Source organism: Canis aureus, chromosome 2 (genome assembly GCF_053574225.1).
Source record: "Canis aureus isolate CA01 chromosome 2, VMU_Caureus_v.1.0, whole genome shotgun sequence".
NCBI classification, from domain to species: domain Eukaryota; kingdom Metazoa; phylum Chordata; class Mammalia; order Carnivora; family Canidae; genus Canis; species Canis aureus.
In genome coordinates this window covers 30,813,165-30,829,947 of record NC_135612.1, presented here as the reverse complement: position 1 = coordinate 30,829,947, position 16,783 = coordinate 30,813,165, and the positions used below count along the sequence as shown (strand labels likewise).

Below are 16,783 nucleotides of genomic sequence, written 5' to 3'. Positions count from 1 at the left end.
GGGATGGGATAGAGTCTGTTTCTCCTGTCCTTGAAACTGGGTGGGCTCAGTGACTTCTTTGACCAATGAGATGTTGCCAGATGTAGTTTCCAGTATTTCTGACCCCAGGCCTTAGGAATATTGGCAGCTTCCATAGCTTACCTTAGAATGTTCATTCTGGGCAAGACAAATCATGTTGTTGGAAACCTGTCACCTTGAGACTTCCATGCAATAAGGAAGCCTAAGCTAGTTACGTGGAAGGTCCACTTGGAGACAGATACCCACAGAGCCCCCAGCTGTTTTGGCCATTTACAGTAGCCAGCCTCCAAGAGGAACCCTACCTGCCGGTGTTTATATTCTTGTGTAGTCTTCCTATATTGTACTAAGACTGGTCTGTATGGCCAATAACATATGGCAAGAAGAACTTGGCATGTCACTTTGGAGAGTAAGATTTTAAAAATTGCAGTTTCCATCTTTCTCATCACTTGCTCTGGAGAAATTTAGCTGTCATGGAGCTCAATTAAGTTGGAAAAATCACTCAAAGCTAGCAAGTGAAGGAACCCAGATTGAGGTTTGATTGCAGGATTTCAAAGCCCAGATAATTAACAACAACCACTCTACCATCTACTTCTAGAATTCAGGAGAGCCTAGAATATACTTCTTTCTGCTTTGTAACAGTCTTCAAACCCCATCCCACTCTCGTACATAAGCCAATGCATATTTCATATTCTTTTTTTAAAGATTTTATTTATTTATTCATGACAGATACAGAGAAAGAGAGAGGCAGAGACACAGGCAGAGGGAGAAGCAGGCTCCATGCAGGGAGCCTGATGAGGGACTCGATCCCAGGTCCCCAGGATCACACCCTGGGCCAAAGGCAGGTGCTAAACTGCTGAGCCACCCAGGGATCCTGTATATTTCATATTCTAAATGAAACAGAATTAGATTAATTTTACTGTAAAACTTCATTTAGTGTTAGCCAAAATACCACAGAGTATAGTCACTTTAGTTATTTATTTTTATACTTTCCAGTACATTGTCCAAGCATTTTGTTTCATTTCTTTATATATATCTTCAGGCCATTTTACTTCTTCTGTAGTATTAAATAAGCAAACAAAGAATAAGAAGGGTTCATTTAAGAACACTAAGCAGTTCCCTCTTCTGACATTGATTTTTATGTCTTCTCTCACATTTCTATACTGATGTGTACTGAGTGGGTTGTGTGCAATCTCAAACCAAACAACACATAATCTATTATGATCCAGAATGCTGCTTAGGCTAAGATGTTGATACTCTTTTGTGCTGTAAATGTCAAGGCTTTTTTACCCTTTATTGTTTAAATCTACTTTATATTGTTTCTACCTGTGAGTGATAATTCTATGGTAGCTTGCTGTTGACTTCTCAATAGGCTTATCCTGTTTACAAATCACTGTGTCATGTTCTGTGGAGGCTAGAAGAAGCTGCATGGAAGAGGATCCCTGCCCTTAAAAAACTTAAACCAAGAGATGGATAATAAATCTACCAGGCTTCCTGGGTGGGACAGTAGGGGTATTGAAGAGAAATTCATTCATTCATTCATTCATTCCCCAAATATTTTTGGAGTATTTACAGTGTTGCGGGCATTTATTTTAGGCATTTGGAATTCATCACTGAACAAAACCAACAATGAGTGTATAGAGCTTATGCTGTGATAGGTGATACAAGCTAGCAGAGACAAAAAGAGCAGAGTGAGGGGAAACGGAGCATCTTCTTTTGGATTTCTTCTATATCCCAGATATGTTACAGATGCTCTTGATCATCAAGATAACCCAGTCCTGGAAAAATAAGAAAATCTGAACTCAGAGAAATTAGGAAACTTTGATCTTAATAATCCAAAGGCCACCATACCACTATACTATGTTATCTCCCTTTAGAAATGCTAACATAGTTCAATGGAAGAAAATGAGAAAGCAGTAAATTCTGGAGGACTTTGCAGAAGGCTTCAGGGAGGAGGTAGCATTTGAGATGGATCTTAAAAGATAAGCAGAAAGAAGAGGGGAGAAGATGATCATTGACGGAACTCCAAATACATGAGTATATATCTATTTCAGTTGGCTATTTAGCGCAAATCCATGTGACTGAAGGTTTTTGCTATCTCAAATATAAAACTCAAAAGGTTTTCCTACTAAATGAAAACTTGTTTTCTAAAAGCCAACTTGCACTCAGCATTAGAATAAAATGCAAAGACCAAAAAAAAAAAAGGTCTCTCATAATAAGGAAAGAAGCTGCCAAGTCAACATGTTAAAAAACAAAAAACAAACAAACAAACAAACAAAACATAAACCAAATCTGTGGCTTTGAGTCAGAAAGACCTTTCCAGAAGAGGCAGCCAGACCCCCGGCTCCCCCAGTGGTACTATCTCAGATGGCCTCTTGCCAACTTAAGTCCTCAGAATCTTGGAAAGGTCTGAATGTGACCGTCTTTGTTCATTCATTTTATGTTGCAGTGTTCTGCCAGTGGCTTTTCCCATTACAGAAATTGGGGCTATTTTTTTTGCAGGACATATTTATTAACGGTAATGCTTTGGCTCTCTTCCATCTTCTAAACTGAGTGCTTATATGCATTCCACTGAAGGATGTGAACTGAATTTTTTCCAATATCTGACTCATGTTCTTCTTAAATCTGATGGAGTTTTTTTCTAATGTTTCTGATAATGGTTTTCTTTGTGTGGATTTTTTTCTTTGTATTTTTGATTGCAGTGTAATATACATATAGAGAAGTACAAAAATCTTGATTGTACAGCTGGATGAATTCTCACAAAGTAAACACATCCGAGTAGCCAGTATCCAGGTTAAGAAACGGAACCTCCCCAGCAGCCCAGAAGACCTCTCATGTCTCTCCCCATCACTATCCTCCAAGGGTAACCACAATCTGACTTCTAATAATAGTGATTAATTTTAACTGATTTGAACTTTACATAATTATAAATAGAATCCTGTAGTATATACTTTTTCTTGTCGGGCTGCTTTTACCTGTGAGATTCATCCATGTGATTGCTCTAAGGCATATAGAGAGAGTATCTCTACAGCATATCCATAGAGTGAACAGACTACCTTGTGTCCATCCATTCTGCTGTTGATGGCGTATCGATTATTCACAATGTGGGACCAACACATTTAGTTGATCGCTGTAAAAACAATTTATGGGACTTGCATGTGATTGATAAGAAAAAAAGAGTTATGTTTATTATATATGTTGATAGGTATGCTATCATTGCAAGCAAAATTCTAACTTAAAAAGATTGTAGTAGACAGCAAGTTCCTTGAAAGTAAGGTGTGTATCTCAGTCCCTGGTGTATTCCCAGAGCTGGTTTCATGTTGGAATCAGATAGCGGAGGGGTTCAACAAACATTTGTTTAACATATAAATGACCTTTATAAATAGGCAAATTCTATCTTTAGGTAAGAAGACTACCACCTAAGAGGCCATCTTACTAATTGGTGAGCTATGTCAATGTGGGTATTCCATCAAGGGCTGAATGATTGTTAGCAGTACTACCGTAAAAGAATTTCTGTAGTGGGTGGGAGGCAGGTAGGACTAGATAACCTTAATTCTAAGTTGCTAGGATTCTATTTAACATGTGGTAATTACACAAATAATGTCACTCTGGGTGAAAGTCAGGAAGAATAAGGGGAAACAAATTGTTTTATTTTTTGTTTTGGGGTTATTGGTTTGGGGGGATTGTCTTTGTTTTCTGGTGGTTTGTTTGTGTGTGTGTGTTTTTCTGTATTAGATACTTTCCCAGGAGTACCAGAGGAAGCTGGTGTTTCAATAAGTAGCAGCTTTCACTGTACATTTATTTTGCTTAATTTTCATGTTTATTTTGTAACAAAGGCCTCAATAGTCATGTTACATGGCTTTAGTGGTATTATTGCTTTTATTCAAGGCAGAACAGCTTTTTTAGGCAAAACAAGACATCATACCATAAAGAGCAGAAACTCAGGAACAGACAGCTCGTGTTGAATTCTGGCTAATTCCACCATTTATTAACTGTGTAACCTTGAGCCATTTATCTAAACTTTGGTTTCCTTGTCTGCAAAATGTGGCCAGTAATGGTATCAAACTCATTGAGTCATCATCATAGGAATTAATATATGTAAGGCATTGAAATAATGCCTGACACATAGTAAGCAATCGATTAGTATTTGCTTTGTTTGTAAGAGCCATCACTCATATCATAGACATTGGTTAAATGCTACCCAACTTATTCAGTTAATATTCATTAAAATGTTTAGAGTTGATGACATGCTGTAAGTGTTATTTCTTTGGTCTTAACACAGGGCAAAGATGTGATTTCCCTTTTCTTCCATGATTAAATACATGGACCTTTGAAGCTAGAGATTCGGGAGAAGGAGTACATACATCTAGCAGGCAGACTTCATTCACAAGCAGAAGAGAGACTGTAGAAAACTCCTGGGGATCTCCACAGTGAGAGGCTTGAAGTCCCACATGAAAATAGAGTTCACCCCTGAGGACTAGAGAAGACTAAAATTTGCATAAATAAGGCAGTGTTCCTTCACTTGTTTGTTCATTAGCCATTCATCCATTTCTATACTCTTCTTTCTTTTCCCTATAAAGGAATTACAACCTTAGTATTCCTCCCCTAGTTCCTGATCAAAACCTTCCAGGGCATTTAAAACTCTGGCATTTAAATCTGTTTATGGGAAGCCTGGGTGGCTCAGTGGTTGGGCACCTTGCCTTCAGCTCCGGGCCTGATCTGGAGTCCCGGATCAAGTCCCACATCAAGTCCCACATTGGGCTCCCTACAGGGAGCCTGCTTCTCCCTCTGCCTGTGTCTCTGCATCTCTCTGTATGTCTCTCATGAATAAATAAATAAAATCTTTTTTTAAAAAAAATATTAAATAAATAATTTTGTTTGTATGAAAACCCTGTTCTCATCGATGGCTTTTTATTTGTATACGCTAGAACTAAAGCATCAAAAAAAGTGATCTCTAATAATTCAGAATTGTACCAAGTAGTAAATCCAAGATGAATCATAAGTTTAGAAAAAGTGTTTTTCTTCCTGCTTATCAAATTTTGATAAGGTACTTTTGTAAGGAAAAGCCACTGAGAAGAAAGCATCTATACTTCCCTGCTACTTCTCTGGATTAAAAACAATAATAAACAAGCCAGATCACAGAGTGAAATATAAATACGTTTTCTACCTGCAAATTTCTACCTTAAAATGTTTGTATTTTTAAAAATTAAAAGCATAATCAACACAAAGATAAATTAAACAATGGAAATTTGCAGCAACTATAACAAAGTATAAGTTTTTATAAAATAATCTCACAAATCATTGAGAAAAAATGTAGAAATGTTAAAAACAAAAAATCTATAAAAATCTAGGCCTCATACAAAAAGACAAATGAAATATATCGAAATAGCACATAAACAGTTGTTTCTGGGTGGTGGGACTATGTGCAAGGTTTTCTTCCTTTTGATTTATCCACAGTTGTATACATCATCCACACAATCTGCAATAAAGATGTTTATTATATTGGAAAAAATTTTGGTAATTGAAAATATAAACAAATGAGGAAAAGAAAATATGGGAACTTTCGTTTTATTTTCCCAGCAAAATAGAACAATTTGTTTTCTCTGAAAGGTGGCCACCCGTTCCGTTTGTGGAGTGTAGATGCTAAATCCGGTGTCCTGCCAGCCAAGGCTTTCTCCCTGCTATGGCATCTTGGCTTGCAAGATCAAGTCTTATAGCCATTTGAGGCACATTAAAAACTAAAAGGAAACCCCAAACATTTAGTGCTTGATTTTTTTGGAAATTTAATCTTCTTTCAGTTAAATCTGAGAAATTTTTAAAATTCTTTTTTTTTAAACATTAAATCCAATTTTAATTGTATTACTGATTAAGTACCTTGTGATTTCTGAGATCACCATGCTTGTGAAAGCTTTAAACATATTCAGGGACTGTGAGCATAAGTAATACTCTCCTCCTTTCTCGTTTGTTGTGTCCTTACCAAGGACAGACTATCACCGAAAGGTAGATAAAGAAAGTACTGCAGTGTTCAAGCTTCTAAATGGCTAGTGACTCGCTTGCAGAAGGTTTCAGGCTGACCTCTATGGCATAATGGGCTCCGTGTGTCATCAAAACCTCCTAAGATTCTGAAGCCCTGGTTCCATGGCTACCAGGGACTTGGGACCCCGTATTAGGAAGAATATATATCTGTTGTGTTTTATCCTTGTGAGCCCATGTGACGGCCAGGACACTGGTCGGGTCAAGTGTCACCTGCATCCAGCACATCGTGCTGCTGACGTCTTGGACACTAAGTAGAGTTCCAAACAAGGCTGGTCTTTACCTCAAGAGGGTCCTTACTAAAGCTCAGTCCCTACAGTTTCTCCCATTTGCAGTGTTTTTTCCGATAGAGTCCAATTCTAAAGTAGCTATTACTTTAAAAGAAAATATAAGAAGTAAAAAAAAAAAAAAAAGAAAGAAAGAAAATATAAGAAGTAAATTTTGGCTTGTGTAATAATGCTTATTAACCTCTCTTGGAGGGTTTGTATTATTATAAATATTATACATAACATAATGCTATACTATTATAGTATTATATATTAATATCATACTGAACTATTATAATTGTGTTTAATATTATGAGAATTTTAAATATTAGTCCCAGAAAAGGAAAACATTTCAATGGAATTTCAGACATTGTTATTAACTAATGGGGGAGAGATTTTAGGAGTCTGGACTTCCCACATATTCCATATCCTACTCTAGTGATTATAAGGCTGGCTTAGGCTGAAGGCTGTAGCTGTACAAGATAATATAATTCCTAATTTTTCAACATGGGCCAAAAAAACAAAGGAACACTAAAAAATTTCAGATAACTATTGTGGATTCTAAAATCTCTAACAAGCATCCATGCCTAAAGAAAGCTGACCTTTTTTTGTCAGGTGTCATTTGTCTTTTCAGCTCAACACTTCAGGTCATGAGTATATGTCACATTGTTCAAAAAACTTCCTGATTGACAGAAGCTCTGTGAAACAATGTCAGTCTCTAGAATTGAAATGAGAAAAATATAGCTTTAGTCTGGACTGTACCAGCCATCAGATCAAAATAGCAGATATTTTGATTCTGTGGTTCAGAGGTCACATACCATTCAGCCCTCAGTTATGGACTGGGAGAAAGTTAATGGCTGGTGTATGATGGTTGGTCTCTTCCTATCTGGGCTCTTCTAGTCAAAGACCAAGTGTGGCATTTTCATTATCCAAAATCATTTTGCAGGAAATAATTTTATAATAGCTTTTTCTTTTATAATACAAAAAGAAATGGTTTCTATCTCCAGTTCTGGTCCAGAATTATCATTTTAGCAAACATCTACAGAGTAGTTTGTTTTGTTTTGTAATATGTCTTAGGCAATTCAGTTGTGTTTCTTTAATATTCATTCTCTGTCAATTTTGAGAGATGCTTCAAGAAGGCAGTCTGTGTTATGGAAATATTACCTGGATGCTGTGGATCCAACTTTATAACTCTGGCAAGTCAAAATTTCTGAGCTTCAATTTCCCTTGTCCACAAAAAGAAGATCCCACCATCTGTCCTACAAATCTCTTAAGGTGTGGTGAGGATCAAATGTAATAATACAAGTTAAGGTACTGTAGAAATAGAAACTATTAATAATAATTAATTATAAAAAAAGTAGAAGGATTTTTTTTAAAGATTTTATTTATTTATTCATGAGAGACACACAGAGAGAGAGAGAGAGAGAGAGAGAGAGAAGCAGACACAGGCAGAGGGAGAAGCAGGCTCTATGCAGGGAGCCCAATGTGGGACTCGATCCCGGGTCTCCAGGATCAGGCCCTGGGCTGAAGGTAAGGCTAAACCGCTGAGCCACCTGGGCTGCCCGAAGGAATATTTATATAAATTTATCTTTATAGTATGACCAGAGCTGCAGTCCTTCACTCATATGCTAAATATAGTAGGTTTCTTTTTTTTTTTTTTTTTTAAATTTTTATTTATTTATGATAGTCACAGAGAGAGAGAGAGAGAGAGAGAGAGAGAGGCAGAGACACAGGCAGAGGGAGAAGCAGGCTCCATGCACCGGGAGCCCAACATGGGATTCGATCCCGGGTCTCCAGGATCGCACCCTGGGCCAAAGGCAGGCGCTAAACCACTGCGCCACCCAGGGATCCCCCAATATAGTAGGTTTCAATTTTGGTTCTGCTGCTAACTAGACATGTGACCTTGAACAAGCTATTTAACCTCTCAGACTCAGTTTCTTCCCCTGTAGTGCCTATTACTTAGGGTTTTTATAAGTATTATGGACTATAATGATGTCAAGTATAGAGCAATGTGTGTGACTGACTGCAATTACTATTATCACTCATCTGGGTTAAATAAAATCTCACCAACTAGTTTAATAATTTTAATCACAGTCGACAGCCATTTTGGAAAATTATGGTAAACAAAAGTTTTTTTAAAATGTTCATGAGTAATTTGAATTATTGAGGAATTATTTTTGCTGTATCCTTTGACTTGAGAAGTATTTATAAGGAGTGTTTAATGGTCATATCTTTATTTTAGAGAGAACATTTCTTTTAGGTATGACTCAAGTTTGTTCCACACAAAAGAACCATTGCAATGTATTTGATTTTTTTTCTCTTGTGTGCATTTATTTGATAAATCTCCTATGAGTCAGGCATTATGTCTGGATTAATGCCAGAAATGCAGATGCAGACTAGAAACTGGCTATGGTAGGAGGGAAGGTATCAAGGAGAGTCCTGAAACTGTCTCTTTGCCTAAGCTACTTCAGTTGATGTGACTATGAATAACTCAGGTGTAGTCTGGGTTGGAGGTGGGAATTATGCCCCGTTTGTTCCCAGGGCAGCCCATTTTAGGTCTTTGACCTCTCCAGGGGTTCCCAAACCTCCCCTCCCCCACATCATTCCAAGCTCTGCAACACTTGGGTAGCCTACTGCCAGGACGACTCCAACCTGTCTCCTGTCCAGTCCCACCTACACACCTAAAGCCAGTCCAGAATCAAGTCAGGCTTATTTGTTCCAACCATCACAGCTGATTAAATTTTCATTTCTATGGAGCAGCAGCTTAGAGTGAAGAGTAATAAATGTTGGCAAAGACGCACTTTAAAGTGCTCATTAGAATATAGACACAGACTGGGAACTTCCTAAGAACTGACGGAGAATATTCCAAGTACTGAACATTCTATTTTTTCATTATTGCAAAATTAAATTTAGAACAGAATAAATTGGGAGATGATTTGCCTCATAATGCGCGTGTGACTAGAAGTTGAAATTTGAAATTAGTATTACAAAGCAAATCTAATCAGAGTTTAAAATACAAGTAAGAATACTTCAAGATAACTTCAGAATGCTAAGATTAGTACATGTAGATTTTGTAAAACTCTACTATAATATTCTTTTATAGTAGTCTACCATGATCTTGTGCATCTATTAAAATTTGAAAGCCTGAGTATGAATGTATTAAATCATTTCCAAAGTTTTCTAAGTGATCATACTGACATCGGCTAAAGAATGGAATGTTGGGTTTCACTGCTTTTTATTATTAACCAAGTATTTTTCTATTGTTTCTATTACCAGACACAAATAACTAAAATCAATTCTCCATATTATTTTCTAATGATTTCTCGAAGTCTAGATCTGTCATATTTATTTCAGCAAGGAACCTAGTTTGGTTCAGGAGATAGTCCTGTAAGAAATGCAGTGATAAAACACTGCCTACTGCCCACCTCAAATTGTATTCTGGGTAAGAGTTACATCTAAATGTGTGGAATAATAGACCAGCCCTTGTCCTTCCTATACTTTAATTTTGGGGATAGAGAATCATATATGATCATTCTTATCAGTTGATATGTACTGACGCCCTGCCATATGCAGAATTATATAAGATACAGACATAGAAACCCACCCCCTAAACTGTATGTTACTGTGTTCATTCCCTTCAAACTTTATTTCTAAAATGGGTATTTTGAAATAAATGTACATCAAGAGAATTGCAAAAAGGGCAAAGTAATCTACAGAATGATATTCATGTCAAGTATAAGGCAAAGGTGTTATTTTCCTTACTGGGAGCTGTGTACATTTTGGTTCATTTTTTTACTGTTTAATATACAAAATCAGGAAGGGATATTTAACTGAAATAGTTCAAATGTTCCTGAGTTTTCTTTATCCTTGAGGCTAGCAGCTTAGTGGTCTCTGAAATATTTATAAAAACTGCTGTCATCATTGCCTAATAAAAGCTGATTTTTAATTAGATACAATTTTTAGAATATGCAAAAAAAAAGGAGGGAGTGAGAGATCTGATGGATAGTTATATGAATTTAGGTATTGGGATTTTATTGTACCTGAGGAAAAAAAGCTACATAATTTTCCTATGTTTGATTTCTATTATTTCTTTATAGTTCTTTACTCTGGTGAATTGGCAAAAAATACTGAGATGTAGACAAAGCTTTTTATTTAGGACCATATCATATCAATTTGAAGATAAAAGTATCAAAAGTAACATTATATTTCCTACCATGGCAGTCAAGTCATTGGAGTTTCTTTTAATCAAACCTTAATAAGCCAGAGGCCTAGGTGGCTCAGTGGTTGAGCTCTGCCTTTGGCTTAGGTCCTCAGCTCATGGATCTCGGGCTCCTGCATCGGGCTCCCTGGAGGGACCCCACCTTTCCCTCTGCCTATCTCTGCCTCTATCTGTATCTCTCATAAATAAATAAAATCTTTAGAAAAAAATAAAAAATAAACTCTAATATGCTCTTACAGAGGTACAGAGACCAAAACAATATCTCTTTTGAATTGGGTGGACTTTTTTGGCCACAAAGCAGACACGCAGATGGACACACTCAGACCCTGGACATAAAATGGAGCAAGACCATGCCTTCTGCAGGGCTCCTCCCAGGGTTCAGAAGCTTTCCTTGAAATAGAATCTTGCTGAAAACAAAACAACACACACACATACACACAAATCAACAATATGTGCATTACACCTATTATGTAAGCATCTGTTTCTTCCTGGAGTGAATCCCTTGGTTTAAGGATCTCTGCTTTAGTTTTGCACATTGCACGTCATTTTCTCCATCATCATCCCCCAAAGTCTATATCCAGTGCTCCTCTTCGTGGGCTATTTTGCTAGGTCCCACTCAGATCAAATCTGGAGGAAAGTGTTCCTGCCAATGAGGAGTTTACAATTCACATCTCAAGGAAGCCCCCCACCCCCCATCCCTCTCTTCTTTACCCTGATTCCTCATGGCAGAAACCCAGTTTATATTTTGTTTATATTTTGGCAAGAACTGGATCAAGATAGTCGGAGAGTTGAGAACAACCCTTCCTTAACATTTCCTTCCTTAAATACCAATGTTCTGAAAACATCAGAATGCTATTTCACTGTTAATATTTTCCTGTTGTTAATGTGATTTTAAGATGAAACTCAACAAAACTCTAAGAATAATATACATATGAATAATCAAAGGAACAACATTGAAAGCTATTTTCACCTCTTCGTTTTCCTCGTGTTAGATCTAAAAGAAACTTAAAAAGGAAAACAAACCTTGTAATTTATTACTATCTTTGATATGCAACAGATTGGTTTTGATGTTCATTGATCTAATATAATGACAAACTTTAAACTTCACTGGAAGCAAAGTTCTCTGAATGCTTTGATCCCCCAGAATTATTGCATAGAATAAAAAAAAAAAGATCTCAAGGAAGAACAAAATACTGATCTGAATATTCAGTCTATATAGCTTTAGAAAAATGAAAACATTTATGGATTTTAAAATATCCCTTGCCTAGTAAAATTTTCTTAGAATACATTACCTAACAGCCTGTGGCTAAAAATAGTGAACGGAATATTGTTTTTTAACAAATAGAGTGTTGAAGTGTCCTGCATCAAAACTCTAGTCCAAAGGAACAAACATCTGCCAGAAATCTTAAGAATCAAAGACTTATAATGAACATTTGTCCTATGAATTTGTCTCATTTGTCCCATGAGTTCCCCACCCATGGAAATTGACAGGTATAGAGTTGGGTATACAAAACACAATCCTTCACATCTGTTTAATAAGCCATCTGTCTTCTACGAACTTTACAATTTATTCTTTCTGATTACAAAGAAATATCTCTTACTTTTTAAATGAAAAGTACAGAAAAATACAAAATAATTTGAAAATTTTAAATATTTCTTTCATGTGATTCTATTAGACATAGAGTACCTGCAGTTGAGATCAAACTGTATATACAATATTATATAATGTGTTTTTTCTTACTATAAAGTAATGATTTCTCTGTGTGCGTGTCATTCTCTATGTAGTACACAAGGTACACCAGAGTGTGCTAAGCCAGTCTTCTGTCATTAGATATTTAGGTTGTTTATAGTTTATAAATAATACTGCATTGAACAGCTTTGTGGGTAAAGTTTCTGTTTTTTAGAGTTCCGCTTTAGGAAAGAGTCTGAGAAGGGATTACTGCATCAAATAGTAGGAGGCAGCCCCGGTGGCTCAGCGGTTTAGCGCACCTCCAGCCCAGGGCCTGATCCTGGAGACCCGGAATCGAGCCCCACGTCCGGCTCCCTTCAGGGAGCCTGCTTCTCCCTCTGCCTGTGTCTCTGCCTGCCTCTCTCTCTCTCTCTCTCTGTGTCTCTAATAAATAAATAAAATCTTTAAAAAAATAGTAGGAATAGTGTCAGAGTTTTTGTCATGTACTGAAGATTCCTTCCTTACCACCCCCACCTCAAATAAATAAAATAAAATCTTTTTTAAAAGGAAAGAAAGTAATTACTTGCAATAAGTTACAAGAAAGACTGATAGCCTTACTACACAAAACTCTCTTACGAATTATCAAGGAAAAAATAAGCCTCAGGAAATAAATGGGCAAGGGAAATAAATCAGAAACTGCCAAAGTGGAACTACAAATAGTTGATAAATATTCAATAAAATACTATTTAAAGCAACAATATATATTCATCACCAGAAGATTCTTAAGTGAAAACTATTTGTATTTAATTTTTTTTAATTTATTTTAGAGAGAGAGTTGTGTGAGCAAGAGGGAGAAGCAGAGGGAGAAAGACTCTCAAGCAGACTTGTCACTGAATGCAGAGCCCGAGGCAGGACTCTATGTCACAATCCTGAGATAATGACATGAGACAAAACCAAGAGTTGGTTGCTTACTGACTGAGCCTCTCAGGTGCCGCTTAAGTGAAAACTGTTTAATAATTAACTTAGATCACATTTATTTTCTTTAAGAATTTAAAGCAATTTGAAAATACAATTAATGACATAAACATTATTTTTAAGGTAAGAAAATAAAATCAAAGCCAAAATAAGTTCAAAGAATAAGCCTTCTCAAAAAACTACTGACACTAAATCAAAATAGATACTTCTGCACAGCAAAGAAAACAATCAACAAAACTAGAAGGCAACCTATGGAATGGGAGAAAGAATTTGCAATGTGTCTTTTGATAAAGGATTAGTATACAAAATATATAAAGAACTTATATAACTCACAAAAAAACCCACAAATGATCCAGTTTAAAAAATGGGCAGAAGACATGAACATTTCTCTGAAGAAGGTATCCAGATGGCCAACAGACAAATGAAAAGATGCTTGATCAACATCACTCATCATCAGGGAAACAAATCAAAGCCACAATGAGATATCACCTCACAGGTGTCAGAATGACTAAAATTAAAAACAAGAAACAAGCGTTGGTGAAGATGTGGAGAAAAAGGAATTCTCTTGCACTTTTGGTGGGAATGCAAACTGGTGCAACCACTATGGATAACAGTATGGGTATTCTTCAAAAAATTAAAAATAGAAATACAATATAATCCCTCTACTGGGATTAGAGGGGCAGAGGAAGAGAGAGAAGGAGACTCCAATGAGCAGGGAGCCTGATGTGGGACTCAATCCCAGGACCCTGAGATCATGACCTGAGCAGAAGGCAGTCACTGAACCAACTGAGCCACCCAGGTGCCCCACTAATTTTCTTTCTGATTTTGTATCATTTTTAACTTCATTATTTTCTTTTTATTTATTTGAGAGAACGAGTGAGAGAGAGCACGAGCAGTGAGAGAGGGAGAGGGAGAAGCAGGATGTGGGACTTAATCCCGGGACCATGTGATCATGACTAGAGCCAAAGGCAGATGCTTAACTGGCTGAGCTATGCAGGTAGGTGCCCCCATTTTTAACTTTAAAAAATTCCCTTGTTATTTCATCAGAGTCTCTACAACAGGCTTCAGAACCACGCAGTCCACAAACTATTCTATCAGTAGAATTGATAATAGTAGTATTATTTGTAATTTCTTTAAAACCACTTAAGGCCCATATTAGTCATCTGTGATACTCCATTGGCTTTACAAACTATTCTATGCCAGTGCCAAACTGAGTTAATTATTGTACCTTATTATGTTTAGAGAAGGGGTACTTAATTATTGTCCTTTTACCAAAACTACCTAAGCAATCCTTACCTTTTTATTTTTCTGGGTACACTTACAATTATTTTGATAACATCCCCCAAAATTTCTTCAGCATTATGTATTTTATTAAATCTGTAAATTGGCTTTGGAAGAATAGATTACCTTATAATATTCAGCTTTCCATCTAAGAATGTATCTCCCTGTATTCAACTTTTCTTTTAAGTATTTTAGCAAAACTTTATGATTTTATTCATATAGTTTCCACAATTCTCTGGCCAAGTTCACACTTGTGTATTTTATATCTCCTCTTGCTTTTGTGAATAGGATCTTTTGCCATTATTCTTTACAGTGATTGATGTCAATGTATAGAGTAGCTATGGCTCTATATTTAGCCATTTTTCTTAATTGTTTTCTGTTTATACATATAAAGCCTTAACAACTACATATAATAATAGTTCCTTCTACTTTTTTCCTGTGATTATTTCTCAAATATTTGGTTCATGTTTTTATTCCATTAGCCAATGCTTGTAAAGCCAAGGTAAGTGATGCTGATGATAAGGGGCCTCTTTATTTCATTCCTGATTTTAATGGGATCCCCTCAAGTGTTTCCCCAATAATAATATGGCTGTTGGCTTGATATAAATGCATTTTTGAACATCCATTTTCCTATACCTAGATTTCTAATGAGTCAAGAGTGAGTGTGAAATTTTAAGGATTAACATTTCAACATATATTGGGATACAGTCATTGGACTTACTTATGTGACTGTATGATTATTATTAAAACATTTCTTAATACTAAACTATGCTTTCATCCTGATAAAACTAATGAGATGATGGTATACTCTTTTTCTTTTCATTGTGTCAAACTCAACTTGCTGGCATTTTACTCAAGATGTTTGCATCTGTATTTGGGATTGGGACTGGTCTTTAGTTTTCCTTCTTTTTGTATTACTGCCCTGAGGTTTTTATATCATAGTTTTCTATCTTCATAATTAATTAGATAACTTCCAGAGTTTTATTACCCTTCAAAATAGTTAACATAGTAGCAATTATATGATCTAAAAAGATTGAAAAATAATAGTTTCTATTTATTTATATCCTGAAACAATCCAAGGAGAATGTTTTCCAAACCCTATGTAAGGGGATAAAGTATAACTAGGACAAAATAAAGCATTTGTAGAGATACTGATACTAAAAATGGAAAGAAAAATTCCCTTGAGATTACTTACAGGCTATGCTGCATGATCTAGTCACCAAAGCCCTCACTACCACCCACACTAATGAGGCTGTTTCTTTTTTTTAAATAATAATATCCTAATATGAAAGCTGAAGGCATAATATCAAAGTATAATTAATAAAACTGGCAATGTGAAAAAAAAAGGAAAAGCATCTCAGGTATGTAGCAATCTCCCACATGATCTGCCACAGGTGTAACATTCAGAGTACCAAATGGATGTATTGCCTGTTCTTTGGGGCCTTCATCAATACTGTTTTAGTAACAACTGAGCTTTTTTTAAGGAATGAGCAGTAGAATGTTTGAAGTTATAATCACTCGACACCAAGAATCTAGGGTGCAGATTTTCAGTATAGACGCCATGGCTTTGAGCCTCAATGGCAGAGGAGTGGCACTGCCATCTTCTTGCAGGCCGCCTACCCGCCCGTGGCTACTCTGTGGGTCTGAGCAGTGCCCTCATTGCTGCGTCCACACATGGGATCTTCTGTGCCCCTAAGAACCTGTAGAATGACTTTTGCCTCAAATGGCCTTCTGCCTTGCACTCTCCCTTCCATTCAAGCCCTTGACACCTCTATTTGTCATTCAGCTGTGCCCTGAATTGAATATCGCTTTGCTTTGTCTTGCCCAGAACCACCCCACCCTTCCTCGGGGAGCCACGCCCTACCCTCCTGTTGCTAAGTGGCCCTTTCTCACAATCTCTGTGGTCCTGGTGGGCGTGTGCATCAGGGTGCCCTTCACCTACTCCTCCACTTGTCGTGTGCCCCAGCTGGGGCCATTCAGACTCTCTTGAGAATCCCAGGTTAGTCACACAAGGGTTAAAGGCAGAGGCAGCTGAATCATTCCAAAGACAGAGCCCTAAAACAGGCTACTCAGAGTTCAGCAATCTCCTGGCTCCTGTCTTTCCCAGGCCTGGTCTTCAGTTCTTCCTGCGGTTCTGGCTGACTCACTTTTCTTCCAGTCTCTCACCTTTTTTGGCCTTAGTCTCAGATTTATTTTCTGTTGTTTGCAGACTCTGCACTGTACAGGCTTTATAACTGGATTGAAGCTCTGTGTAGCCCCTTTGGATTGTTCTCCCAGTTGTACTGTCTGCTGGCTTGTCACCTTGGCTACATTCCTGGAATCTGT

The 16,783-nt window shown here is 36.9% G+C and overlaps 1 long non-coding RNA gene across 7 annotated transcripts; it reads right to left on the bottom strand.

The window, feature by feature from the left end:
- Positions 1-1,572: 1,572 nt before the first annotated feature.
- Positions 1,573-16,759, bottom strand: LOC144295289 (uncharacterized). 7 transcript variants are annotated; one of them, XR_013362605.1, is made up of 5 exons: positions 16,625-16,759; positions 6,917-7,032; positions 4,380-4,587; positions 2,991-3,145; positions 1,573-1,793 (listed from the first exon to the last, which is right to left on the bottom strand). It is a non-coding gene; the product is annotated as an uncharacterized LOC144295289 (long non-coding RNA). The 7 variants fall into 7 exon arrangements; XR_013362606.1 differs by having other exon boundaries at positions 4,380-4,502; XR_013362609.1 differs by having other exon boundaries at positions 4,380-4,492.
- Positions 16,760-16,783: the final 24 nt, after the last annotated feature.